This window comes from Sorex araneus, chromosome 5 (assembly GCF_027595985.1).
Source record: "Sorex araneus isolate mSorAra2 chromosome 5, mSorAra2.pri, whole genome shotgun sequence".
NCBI lineage: Eukaryota > Metazoa > Chordata > Mammalia > Eulipotyphla > Soricidae > Sorex > Sorex araneus.
Window position 1 is genome coordinate 163,977,592 of NC_073306.1, and position 13,874 is coordinate 163,991,465.

The window sequence follows — 13,874 nt, forward strand, 5'->3', positions numbered from 1 at the left end:
GTTTATGATCCTTTAAATGTGCTACTATTCTTTTATCGGTAGGTTTAAACTATTTTCAACAATCTTGGAAAGTTTTGAGCTACTGAATTTTGGGGGTGAGGTCATATCTGATGGTGTTCGGGATTTACTTATTGTTTAGTGATCAGGGATTATTTCCTACACTCTCAGGGCATGGGATATGCAGGGCCTTTGCTTGAACCCTCATCTGAGAGTACAATGGAAGCATATTAATTGCTATATAAATATATATGTCCCTGAGACATTAATTTTAAATATTTTTCTGTCATATATCACATTCTCCTTTTTCAGGGTTTCAATTAGATGTGTGTGTCAGTTACATTTGAATGGACAACTCTTCTAGATGCTTAAATGTTCTGTTAATTTTATTAAAATCATTTTTCTTCTTTGTGCTTCAATTCGAATAGTTTCTATTGGTATGTCATTTGGTTCACTAACTTCTTTTCTGCAATATGCTATCTGTTACTAATATCATCCAGTTCATTTTTCATCTCAGACAATGTAGCATTTTTTCTAGAAGCTCATTTTAGTTTTTTTTTACTATTATATGTCTTGATATATCTAAGAATTCAATATGTAACATGTTCAATGTCCCCTCTAGTTTATTTAACATATAGAAAAGTTGTAATGGTAGTTTTAACATTATTGTCTACTTATTCTTTCTAATACCTGTAATAGTCATATATCATTTTGTTTGATTGAATTTTTTGTCATTCGGATTTTATTTTCCTGATTCTTTCATGTATGGCTATCAGTGATTGGATGCAAGAAATGGTGAATTTTTCCTTACTAAGACTTTTATTTGTATTTTTGTACATATATGTTTACAAAATATATATACTATATTATATATAAAATGCATGATAAAATGTTGTGTAAATAGATATACCTATACTCATATCATTGCATTCATTCTGGTATACAGTTACTTTCTGTGGAAGCAGTTTGATCCTTTTAAGGCTATATCTTTCGGTATCAGTGGGAATCAAAAACTTTAGATGTAATTTCCCTCAACTAATAAGACCAGATGCTCCAGATAGTTAGAGCCTCATTTAGGCATTAATTTTTCCACTCCACACATCGAGAGTGTGAATTAATCCCTCCACTGTGTGAGCTGTTGAGTTTGTTCTGCCTATTCCATTTTGATGATTCTTTTCCTGGACTCTGCGTAGTTTTCTCTCACAAGTGCACTAACCCCTTCTGTGTTTTTAAAGCTCCTGCTTCCATCTTTTCACTGTGAGCGGTTCTGTCATCTTGATTTCTTTGACTATTCAGAATTTTAATTCTGTCTCCTAAACTGCAGGAAACTTTTGTGCTTTGTGGTGTACCTCATTACACTACAGAAAAAATGCTTTGTCCGTAGAAACTGGGGCAATCATGTATCTTACTTTCAGGGATCACTGCCCTCTGCAGCTCTGTGGTTGAATTACAAGGGAAAATGTTATTAATTTTTTAAGAGAGTGGTAAATATGGTACCCTGTACTATACCCAGAAGATGGTTATTGGAGACAGTTTGGTGGAGGTTTGATAAATATTGTTAATGCTCCTACTTACAAAATTTATTCTGATTTATAAAGCTTTGTAGTATTCTGAATTATAAAGAGTTAAATTTTATCTCTAAATAAAGCAGAGAAAGGAAATGGTATTTTTCAGATAACTGTTAATTAAAGTTTCTTTGTAGTCATTACTTTGTAGAACAGATGATATATATTATTTTCAGATGATAAATGTTTTTTAATGATAACTATTATACACTAGGTACTCTATGATTATAATAAACATGGTAACAAAACAAATATGTTTACAGAAAATAAAATGTCTCTTTCCATGGACACTTTTAAGATGAAATGCAAAAAAAAATGCATATGGTAGAACTTCCATAATTTTATTCCATCATTCACTTCATTAGAAAATTATTTAATAGAAACATACCAACTGAAGTATCATAATGGAAAGTCAGTGGTGTGTTTTTACAAGTAAATAAATATTTTGTTGGAGAATGTTGGTTTGTCCTTTATCACCCCCCATGCCCCCCAGGATTTATTGAGTTACACCTATCACAGTGCTCCTAAGCTATTTGCATTCCTGTGTTTATCTTTAACTTCTCCTTTGTGCTCTGCCTCCCCTATCTGTTAATCACTGTACTCCCAAGTCAGACCCTGTGACTTGTAACGTCAGATTCTTCTGAGGACTCTGGATTTTGTATATGTAAGTGAAATATTGCTTTTCTCTTTCCGTTCTGTCTTTTGCATAGTTTACTTTAGAGCAATGTTCTTTTTGTATAGACATAGGGGACAGATAATGCTATGCTTTTATAAATTGAGAGCTAATTGACTTAAATAATATTTACTCCTGGGCATCTGTCATATTTACTCGACTTAAACCTCTGTTGCTTTTAGTTCCTAACACCCAAAAATGAGGGTCCTGACGAGGGACATGGATGGACCCAGGGCAGCAGAATGGTACCATGGCACCAAAAAAGAACAGTTAAGCATCACAAATTGTATAATAATTTAAGAGCATGCTCATGGAACAAACTCTGTCATGACCCATAAACAAGTAACTGGATAAGGACCCTGATGGGGTTAGAAAAGACTAACCTGGTCTGAGGACTGTAATCTGGGATAAGTATGAGATGTCACTAGGAAGAGCCACACACAGTAAGAGCTTAATATATCTCTTACTGTGCTCACACAAAATGACTAGAAATATTATTAAGAAGTAAAGTTAAGATGATTGTTTAAATGGATTTAGACTAAGAAAAGGAGAAATATGTGCTTAGATGAAATTCAGCCCTTGGGGTGGATCTCCTAACAGGAGAGATTTTCTCCCATTGCCCTCCAATGGCTGGAGTGGGGAGGTACCCCATGGCCACCAATTGCATGTGTCGTATACCCACACTTTGAACTCACATATTTAACAGGGTTGTTTTTCATACTGTTTCATATATTAAGTTTGCTAAAATTATTATTATTGTTGCTACTAATATTAGATTTATCTTGAGTTAAACTAGCAACTATAACCTAATATTATTTGTAGAAATTAGAAATGAACACCATTAATCAAATCTATAATGACTGTAATATATAGTCATATCCTGAAATAATTTTTTTTTGCTTTTTGGGTCACACCAGCGATGCACAGGGGTTACTCCTGGCTCATGCACTCAGGGATTACTCCTGGTGGTGCTCGGGGACCATATGGGATTCTGGGAATAGAACCCAGGTTGGTCAGCTGCATGCAAGGCTAACGCCCTACCCGCTGTGTTATTGCCCGTACCCTGACATAATTTAAAGCATATCTACTCTGTCCTTTTTCTATAAAGTTAAGCAACAAATTAAGAAAGCATGTGTCATACTTCTTAAGTATGAAGAAGCATTTCTCTTATAATTATTAAAGTTTATCTTTATATAAATAAAATGTTTGCTTCTAAAAAATTAGTATTTAAATAATTGCCTATACTAATTTATTTAATGAAAATTAGATTTAAAATGTAGTTTTTATATAAGTAGTTCTCACACTAAGTATCACAGAAACATTTTTTTCTAATTTTCTTCACAAATTCCAAATGGATATTCCAAAAAGACTAGAGACACAGAAGTCTTAAAAGGATCTTAAAAGCTCTTAAAAGGACACAGAAATGTAGACATCTTAGCAACGGGCTAACTAATTAGTTAAATTGAATAGTTGGCTATTTGGTAGTTAATTGAAAAATAATTGAGGACAACCACAAAAATACCAAAAGGCAAATATTATTGATATGCTAAGAAGGGAGAGAAAATGGAAATAACATAAAAGCAATCAAATCATGAAAGGAAGAAAAATATAAGAACAACAAAAAGGTTCATATATAAAAAATTGTAATGGTTAGTGAACTTGTTTGTATAACTAAATCTGTAATGTCATTTGTTCTAAAATGATTAATAAAAAAGACAGGTATTGTAAAGATGGATCGAAAAAAATGACCTATATGTTATATACAGACTATACAAACGACTTTAAATATAAAAACACATATAGATGTAACATAGTGAGAGGAGAAAATACACTATGCTAAAAGTAATCAAAGGCAGAAGAGCTCGACTTTGTCTGCTCCATCACAGCGCTGCAAAAGATCCAAAACAAAACCAGCAAAGGTGAATATATTAATTTCAAACACAGAATAAGAAAAAAAACTTATTAGAATAAAAAGTTTTACAAAATGCTGGGCTGGGACGATAGCACAGCAGGTAGGGAGTTTGCCTTGCATGCGGCTGACCTGGCTTCGATTCTTCCGCCCCTCTCGGAGAGCCCAGCAAGCTACCCAGAGTATCTCACCAGCACAGCAGAGCCTGGCAAGCTACCTGTAGCGTATTGGTTATGCCAAAAACAGTAGCAAAAAGTCTCACAATGGAGACGGTACTGGTGCCCGCTCAAGCAAATCGATGAGCAACGGGTTGACAGTGATACAGTGATATTCCCTGGCATAGAGCCCTTCTATCCTGACTACAACAGCTATAAAGAAGAATTTGAAACGGTGCTTTTGGTTTGACATATTTGCTTTGAAGTATATTAAATTCTCCATATTTTGAAAGTAGTGGTGGGGCTGGGAGCTACTAGGGCATGAGGGGGACAGGCTGCAGGCATAGCCTTCATTCCCTGCATCACATGGGTCACGTGCATTGCCAGGTGCAGCTCTGGAGGCCCCTGAGTACCACTGGATGGAAGCTTGAGTCCTCCAGCACCTCCAGGAGGGCCTGGACAGTCCCTGGCATCTGCTGAGCAGCATCACATCCTCAAGGCCCGCTGGTTGGCTGAGCACTACTGACGTGGACCTTAGGTCACCTGAGCACTGCTTGGGAGGTCCAAAGTAAATAAATAAATGTACAAATAAATATCTAACTAATTTATCTGGTGTTGTTTTCGTTGTGTAGGAATACTTGGCAGTGCTTCGGGTTTATTCCTGTCTCTGCACTCAGTAGCCCCTGTAGAGGGCTCAGGGGACCTTGGCATGGGGCTCAGGGGACTGAACTATGGCTGGTGGTGTACATGATAATGCCTCACTCGATTTGTCGCAGGGGTCCCATTTGGTTGTGGTTGTAGGATTAACTTTAGTTTTTCCTTTTCTTTTTGAAGTTGGTATACAAAGCATTGGCAATAAAGTATTTTATGTATCACTTTGACAAAATGTGATGTTTTAATTTCTAAAAATATGTTTTATATTTTATTGTATTATAGCATATGCATACTTCATTTCTCAACATATATTTTATTTGCTGACAGCATTTTTAAGATTTAAAATGGTCCATCATCTCTCCTTTCACTTGCTCAATAGTTTATCACTTTAGGCTAGGCATCATTTATTTATAAACTAGAAAATCATATCCTAAGGCACTATATCACAAGAATCTTTAAAGTTTAAATTACAGAAATTTCAAGAACAAGAGAAGATACAAAAATAAAACCACAGAATGAGGATTTCCATTATATGAATATATTAAACTGTCAGATTTTCATTCTTTGATGCCTGTTACAATATATCAAACACATTATTAATATAAAATATTTATTCAGAGTGACTGACAACTAAATAACTGGTTGAACTACATTCTACTTGTTCTTAGCATTAGTCTTCCATGTAATTAAACAAAAAATTCACTATAATTCTGAGGGAATGTTTGCCTGCTCAGGAAATGTTAAAGGTATGTCCTGAGAGTGCTCAAAAGAATCTGAGGTGCTAAACATCAATTCTGCTGCTTCCTAGTACCTCACTATGCATTTTACACATCAAGTACAAACTTCCAAGAGAAGAACAAAGAATCTTATTTTGTAGTAGTATTTGTGTATGTGTGTGCATACGTGTTTGTGTTTCAATAAGACTGACAGTAAGCATAGAGAAAATGTCTTCTTAAGCTTATGGCAAATATATTTTGTTAAAACATAAAAAACAAAATAAATGTACTTTAATAAGAAATTTGAAAACACAGAAATTGCAAATGAAATTATATTTACATTTCAGATAGGAACAGATAGCTATTGTGTTAGCTATAAAATGATAAAATGATCTTTATTATCATATATCCTCTATTAAATAAAGGCATATATAGATATATATTAAATTAAATAAAGAAATATAAGATAATGAAAGCTTGATTTATCTATATATTTCCTCTATTAAATATATCCTTTTTAAAATAGAGATGCATGGACTTTCACATATTGGGGAATAAAGCTGAAATAAATATGATTATTCTTCTACACAGATTCTTTTAAAATTCTAGTGTGATGAGAATTGGACACTGAGAAAGTTTGGTGGGTTTGGATATGATTAAATAGATCATTGGAAAGATGATAGATATATACATAATATTCATATAATTTTCACTTATTAAAAATACTTAAAATTGCATAACATATGGTCATAAATTTGAATTAAAATTCTTTTTTAAAAATAGAAATGCATTACAACTGAAAATATGATAGCAGGTCATACTATAAAATTATGAGCAATGACCTTCATAGTACATGGAAAGGTAGAAAAAGCTGTGTAACAGAAAAGTACTTGTTAAAGCAGAAGATAAAAAAATAGGTTCCACTGGGATAAAAATGTTCCATATTTATATTTAATCTTAACTGTGACAAGATATTAACAGAAGCATCTTATTGTATGGATTTTTTTGTGTGTGAATATTTAACACAGTTTACATGTACAATAGTATCTAAAAATAGTGCACTTAATAAACATTATCCTTCCACTAAAAACAAAGTACCTAAAGATTTTACAAAGGCAGATTGGAAAAATAAAGAACAAGATATACATTATAACCAAAATATTGGGGTATGAATCATTGTTCTTCACACCTATTAGGTAGGTGATATTTTAGGACTACCAAAATCCCATGCAGTTTCCATCTCTCTAAAAATCACTCTCAAAAACTCTTTTCTTCTGACTACAACATTTTCCATATTCACCTTAAAAAAAGAAAGAATTAAGGACAAAATGTAACATAAATATCAATATATAAAGAAGTATAAATATTAATGTGATGGGCATATCATATCATGATAGAATTTATTATGCAACATTTTGGTATCTACTCTGAATTTCATAAAACATATTTTTCTGTTCAATTTTTTGGGAAGAAATTTTCAGTGATCAGAACCAGTATACTATTTTGAAAACACATATTTATTAGTTTAATAGATATTTACTTAGTGCTCTCTGTAATTATTTTACGTATCCTAATTTTTTATGAATGTTGATGTAAGTGCCTTGACCTAAACAGATTTCCTTTTTTTTCTTCTTTTTTTTTTTTATGTGTCAGGGATCAAACCATGGCTTCATGCACACACAGCATACACTTTGTTACTGAGTCATATGCCTGACCTTCACACAATTTCTGCACATGAGTTTTACACACAAACATTATAGACTTATTTTATCAGTATGTAGTAAACAAAACTGATTTAATTTTTTTTCTACAGATTTCCCCATATAGAAAATTTTAAGCTTCCATTTGCATGCTTAGTTCATAATTGTTTCATTTAACACCATCTATAAGTTGAATTTTTTCTTTGCACTTTTGTTGTTCCAGGTAAAAATTCCAAAGGAAGACATTTAATATTTAGAGAACCAACACAGGTAAACATCATTGACTTCCTTTCTGTTCCTGTAAATGTGAATATTGATTGGGATGCACTACATCTTTTCCACTTTCCTAGGGAGTAGGTAGGTAGATAAATTTTGTTTTTACTTTAAAGTTTGTGAACGTGGTGAAAAGCACTGATCTTACCTGTAAATTCCAAATTTACATTGTTTGTTATAAATTCAGAGTCTTTGGGTTTACTCACTTAGGATTTTGTGTGTGTAAATTCAGTGCTTGAAATGGATAATCTCACTCACAAGAGAAAACTGTCAAAGAAACCAGAAAGTTGCTCCCCCTTTTCCTTTTTGCTTTGTTCTCTTTTTAAAGAAAATGTTTATTTAATTTTTTGTTGTTGTTCTTGCTGTTGCTCTATTCTTCTTATACACAATGATTTCCCTTTTCTTATCCTTTGACTAGTTTTGGCCATGCTGCTGAGTTGTGCCAAAAAATGTGCCCAGAATTTTGGGTTTTACTTCCAAACCTAGTCCTGAATATTGATTATAACTCTGTTTATGCTTTATTACTGGAATATTTTTTAATTTAAGTACGAATTAAGGAGAGCAGATCCTGCGGGTCTCAATAAATACTTTCCTTGCCCTGTCCAGTTTCTTGAAAACACCTTCATTTCTTTTTCAGCTTTGATTTAGGCACATAGTCTCTGAGCTGTCTATAATAGAGTTTCAGTCTTAACTATTCCAACTGCAAACCCAGCAGTGCTGGCAGTGTCCTTCCATTAGTGCCCTGAAATTACCTCCCAACTCCCATCCCATTTCCTTTAAACAGTTTTTGTTTAAATTTAGTAACTATAGTTTGGGATACATCATTGCTCTAATGTTGATTCTACTGGTATAAATGGCATTTATTTCACCAACAAAAGCACCAAAGTGTCAAAGACTCTGGACCAATGTTCTTAGGCTACCTCCTGTCCATCTCATCAGCCTTCCTCCCTTAATTTATATTCTCATTTTTGTACACAAGGGTCAATTATTCTTTTTTTTAATTTATTTTATTGAATCACCAAGTGGGAAGTTACAAAGTTCTCAGGCTTATATCTCATTTATACAATGCTCAAACACCCATCCCTTCACCAGTGCCCATATTCCACCACCAATAAAAACAAAAACAAAACAAAAACAAAAACAAAAAAACAGTATACATCCCACCCCTCACCCCCCAAACCTCCCCCCATGCATGAGTGATAATTTCACTTCCTTTTCTCTTTACCTTGATTATATTACAAATTTCAACACACAACTCACTATTGTTGTTGGAGTTTCAAAACCGACTCACTATTTTTGTTGGAATTTATCCCCCAAGAATACAGCTCTATTAACAAGGAAATGTTTGATAATAAGTTTTCCACTGATGAGAATGAAGAGATAATACGTTGCTCGGCCGCGGTAGCGTCCGCGCGGTTTACAATTTCTGCATTATAGTAATTAAGTCCGCGGAGATTTAAGTTGGAAAATGAATCATTTCCCTTCCTGGAACAGCATGTAGCAAAAGCTTACTATGTATATAACTGATGGAGAACATCCAGCATCCTCTCTCTGACTTACTTTTCTTAACATACTTTCCTCTAGTTTCATTGACATTGTAGCTAACTGCATGATTTTATCTTTGTGCCTGCATAATATCCCATTGCATGTGCTCACACACACACACAAACACACACACATATATATATATGTATATATATATATATGTTTATTACTTCTTTTTCTTTTGCGGGGGAGTGGTGGGGGGTTAGGCCACACTAGAGGTGCTAAGTACTTAATTCTGACTCTGTGTTCAGGGATTGCTCCTGGTGGGGTTCAGGGTGATCATATGGCGTGTCAGGGATCAAACCACTGCCACATTCAGCCCTACCCTCTTGAGTCCTATACCTCCTTCACTTTTAAGTCTCCTTTGACTGCTTTAGTCTTGATTGCATAACAAAGGAGAGTGAAAGAGTGAATTTAGTTTGCCCAATTTGAAGATTTAATTTCACTTTCAAATTTAATTTTCTTTGCTATGTAAGATAGTCTATGCATAAACTCAAAAAAATGCTATATGGACATCGTTCATACATGAACTATTTAAATAAAACCCGCAGATCAAGGGAATAGAGTTGAATATCCTGGCACAGACTCTCAAACATATGTTCACTTAATCTTTGATGAAAGAAATATGAAGTAGAACAAGGAAAGACTCTTGAACAAGTGGTGCTAGGAAAACTGGGGAGCTACATGTAAAAAAATTAACTCAGACCTCTAATGTCATGGACAAATATCAGATCAAAATGGATTAAAGACTTCAACATCAGACGTGAATCCATAAGTTATGTGAAGGAAATCATAAGAAAAATCTTCATAACATTGAAGCTATAGGCATCTTCAAAGATAAAACACTACTAACCAAGCAAGTTGAAGCAAAGATAAACAAATAGGACTACATTAAACTAAGAAACTTTTGCATCTCAAAAGAAACAGTGATCAAGATACAAAGACAGTCCATGAAATGGGAAAAAATATTTACCTAATATCTATCTGATAAAGGGTTAATATCCAAGATATATAAGGCACAGGTAGAACATTACCAAATATATATATATATATATATGTATATACATATATATATTTAACCTCATCAAAAAAAAGGAGAAGGAATTATTAGAAACTTCTGCAAAGAAGAAATTCAAATGGCCAAAAGGCACATGAAAAAAATGCACTATGTCACTGATCATGGGGAAGTTGCAAATTAAAACAACATTGTGATATCATGTTATCATAGAGACTAGCACACATCCAAAAAAACAATAACAACCAGTGCTGGTGCTGATGAGGGGAGAAAGGGTCTATAATTTGTTGTTGGTGGGAATGCCGACTGGTCCAGTCTTTTTGTAAAACAATATGGTCATTGCTCAAAAAACAAGAAATTGAGTGCTCGCTTCGGCAGCACATATACTAAAATTGGAAAACAAGAAATCGAGCTGCCATGTGACCAAGAAATGCCACTCCTAGGAATATACACTGGGAGGCCCAAAACACACAGTAGAAACACCATCTGCATTTCTATGTCTATTGCAGCACTATTCACAATAGCCAGAATCTGGAAACAACCCCAATACCTGCGAACAGACAATTGTACAAAGAAAATATGGTACATGTACACAATGGAATATTATGCAGCCACCAAGAGAAATGAATTAATGAAATTTGCTAATAAATGGATGGACATGGAGAGTATCATGTTGAGTAAAGGAGTCAGGAGGAGAGGGACAGACATAGAATGATTGCACTCTTTTGTGGGGTATAAAATAAAAACAACATCAACATATTATGAGACTAATATACAAAGATGGCAGAGTCTCTTGGCCCTGTGCCTGGCTCTCTTCACCGGGGCCCCTTGGATGGGGGCTGATTGAGTTTCCCTCCCTACCTCAAGCAGAGCCCCAGCATCCACAGACCTCTGGAACCCAGCCACTGCCATGCTCAAGGCCACTCTCCATACACTCCGATGAGCCTCACTCATGAAGGAACCGGCAGAAAAACCCAGATGTGTGGGACTCGGGGCTGAGATCTCCAAGCCTTCTCAGATCGGGACTGAGCCTCCTCTGCCCAGATCCCTGATTTTCCAGTAGCTAGTTGCACCCAGAAACTGCCCCCGGTGCCATGTAATCCCATCAAGGGCCAAGATCCAGAGACTATAAAACAAAGCTTCTGGAAGCGTGCAGCTGTGTGACCTCTTATTGTCTAGTTCTCCCTCTCGGAGAACCTGGCAAGCTACCGAGAGTATCTTGCCCACACTGCAGAGCCTGGCAAGCTCCATGTGGCATACTTGATATGCCAAAAGTAGTAACAATGATGGGTCTCATTTCCCTGACCCTGAAAGAGACTCCAATATGGCACCATTGGGAAGGATGAGTGAAGATAGGCTGCTAAAATCTCAGGGCTAGGATGAATGGAGACGTTACTAGTGCCCGCTTGAGCAAATTGATGAACAACGGGATGACAACGATACAGTGACACAGTGAATATACAAAGATGGTATGGACAAGGTCCAGAAGGACTGGTCCAGTGTCAGAAGCTCTCCACAAATAGAGGACAGAAGTTAAAATAAAGAAGGGACCACTATGTTAATGATAGTTGGAAAAGACCACTCTGGAAAAGAATTGGTTGATGAAAGTAGGTAAAGGGATATTCATGATAACCTATCAGTCCCTGTATCAAAAACCATAATTCCCAAAAGGAAAGAGAGAGAGAAAGAATGCAAGTGCCTGAAATAGAGGCAGGCTGGATTGGAAAATGTGTAGAGGGCAGTGGTGGGGGTGAAACTGGGGACATTGATGTTGGGAAATGTATATTAGTGAAGGGATGGGTATTGCAGCATTCCATAGAAACCCAATCATGAATAACTTTGTAACTTTGTATCTCAGTGATTAACTTAATATGTATATATGTATATATATAAACCAGTTTTCATACATAGTGAAATTTATAGCACATAAAGTTTGTGAATTCTGACAGGACACATCAGTATAACTTTGATTTACTTTTTTTCGCTGTCTGATCTAATTTGGGGATTATACCTGTGCTGCTTAGAGTCTGCTCCTTGCCTGTGTTGGGGCTGGATTCATGGAGTACAGGAGGTACTTAGCAATGCCAGGATCAACCAGACCATCTATTATGGTGCATACACTTTCAGCCTATTGTGCTATCTCTCAACCTTTGATTTATATATTTTCAGAGATACTGAAAGTAAAAGTTTTAAAAGTTAAGGAAATAAAACTGAATCTCTGCTTCATAATCATTTGAACATATTTGGATTCACCTTGCATTATGTGGATCATTGTACCTAATGAATTTTCCATCTGTTCTCTCTTGTTATTTTACCAATCTACTATAGTTTTATGCACTTAAAACAGCTGAAATAGTCTCTTGCTAAAGGTTATACAGTGCCTTTGTAATGCCAAGGATGATTTTTGAGATATCTTCAGTTTCTATTGTAATAGTATAGAAGTGTCTGGGGTGGCATCAGATTTCACATTCATCCTTATTCATTCAAGAACCCATTTGCTTCGTGCAAATGGGGCCTATTCTCTTTCACATTTCTGACGCTGTAGAAGAGCCAAATGATAAAGGATTCTATAGTGTTTTTTGCAATCCCCTGAACCCCACATTTATGCCACATACTATTTTATTGGAGGAAAGTTTCTCTAGCTTTACAAAAGTTCTCATACATCAGTCACATGGACTAACAGGATATTTAAGTTGCACACCGAATCTATAACATTTTTGTTATTTTTTTTGTCAATTCCTCATACAAAAATGTATAACATAGTTAACTCTTGAGTTTTCTCACTAGTTAGAGAAATGTTTCAGTACTCTTTGGGACAAAAAATTTACAAAGGACAGTCTCTAATGAGTGGACACCTGTAGGATTACATAGCCTCAGGTAGTTTAGGTTTATTGGGTTACTCCCATTAAACTCCCATTCCTCTGTGTTTATTTGTAGCTTCTTTCTTAGTGTTCCATTGACTTGTAAATGTTGTTTTTCTCTTCTCCTTGAGTCCTTTGCATAGTTCATTCAGAGCAATGTCCTTTTTGTATGGACACAGGAAGACTTAGCAAATGCTATGCTTTTGTAACTTGGGAGTCATTTGACTCTACATGATGTTTTCCTCCTGGGCATCTGTTCTCTCGACCTAAGCCTCAGCTGCCCTTACTTCCTAGCAACCCCAAAAGCAGGGTCCCGACGAGGGACGAGATGGACCCAGGGCAAGTGGTGAGTTGTGTGCTACCCTGGCATCGAGATGGGCCTGGCCAAAGTGCCTAATGCTTAACTATAGGTTAAAAGCTTTATCATGGACAAATGTTGTCATGATCCAAACAGTGATAACTAGATTTGGACCCTGCTAGGGTGAGGAATGGTTAATCTGGCCTGAGTGCTGTGGTCTGTGTCTGTGGCAAGATGTTGCCGGGAGAGCTGCCTTGCAAGACTCAATGTATCTCTTGCTATGTCCATACAAAAATAACTAATATTAAGATGTTAATGAGTGTTTGGAATAAGGAGAGGAAAAAAAAACCCTTAAGAGGTATCTTGCCTACTGGCAGTCAGAAAGGACTTTGGAATGCCTCTAGGTTGTGTTCCCTTTGAAACTGACAGCCCTCAGGAAGGGCTTTCTTATGTTGATTTTGATATCTGGCAGTGTGTAACCTAGGGGCAAGGCGAGAGAGGAAAAAAGGAGGA

General features: G+C 35.5%; 1 pseudogene; it reads right to left on the reverse strand.

Annotated features, from left to right (window-relative positions):
- The window catches only part of LOC129405030 (uncharacterized), a 314,505-nt pseudogene that overhangs the window by 210,927 nt on the left and 89,704 nt on the right, over positions 1–13,874 (reverse strand).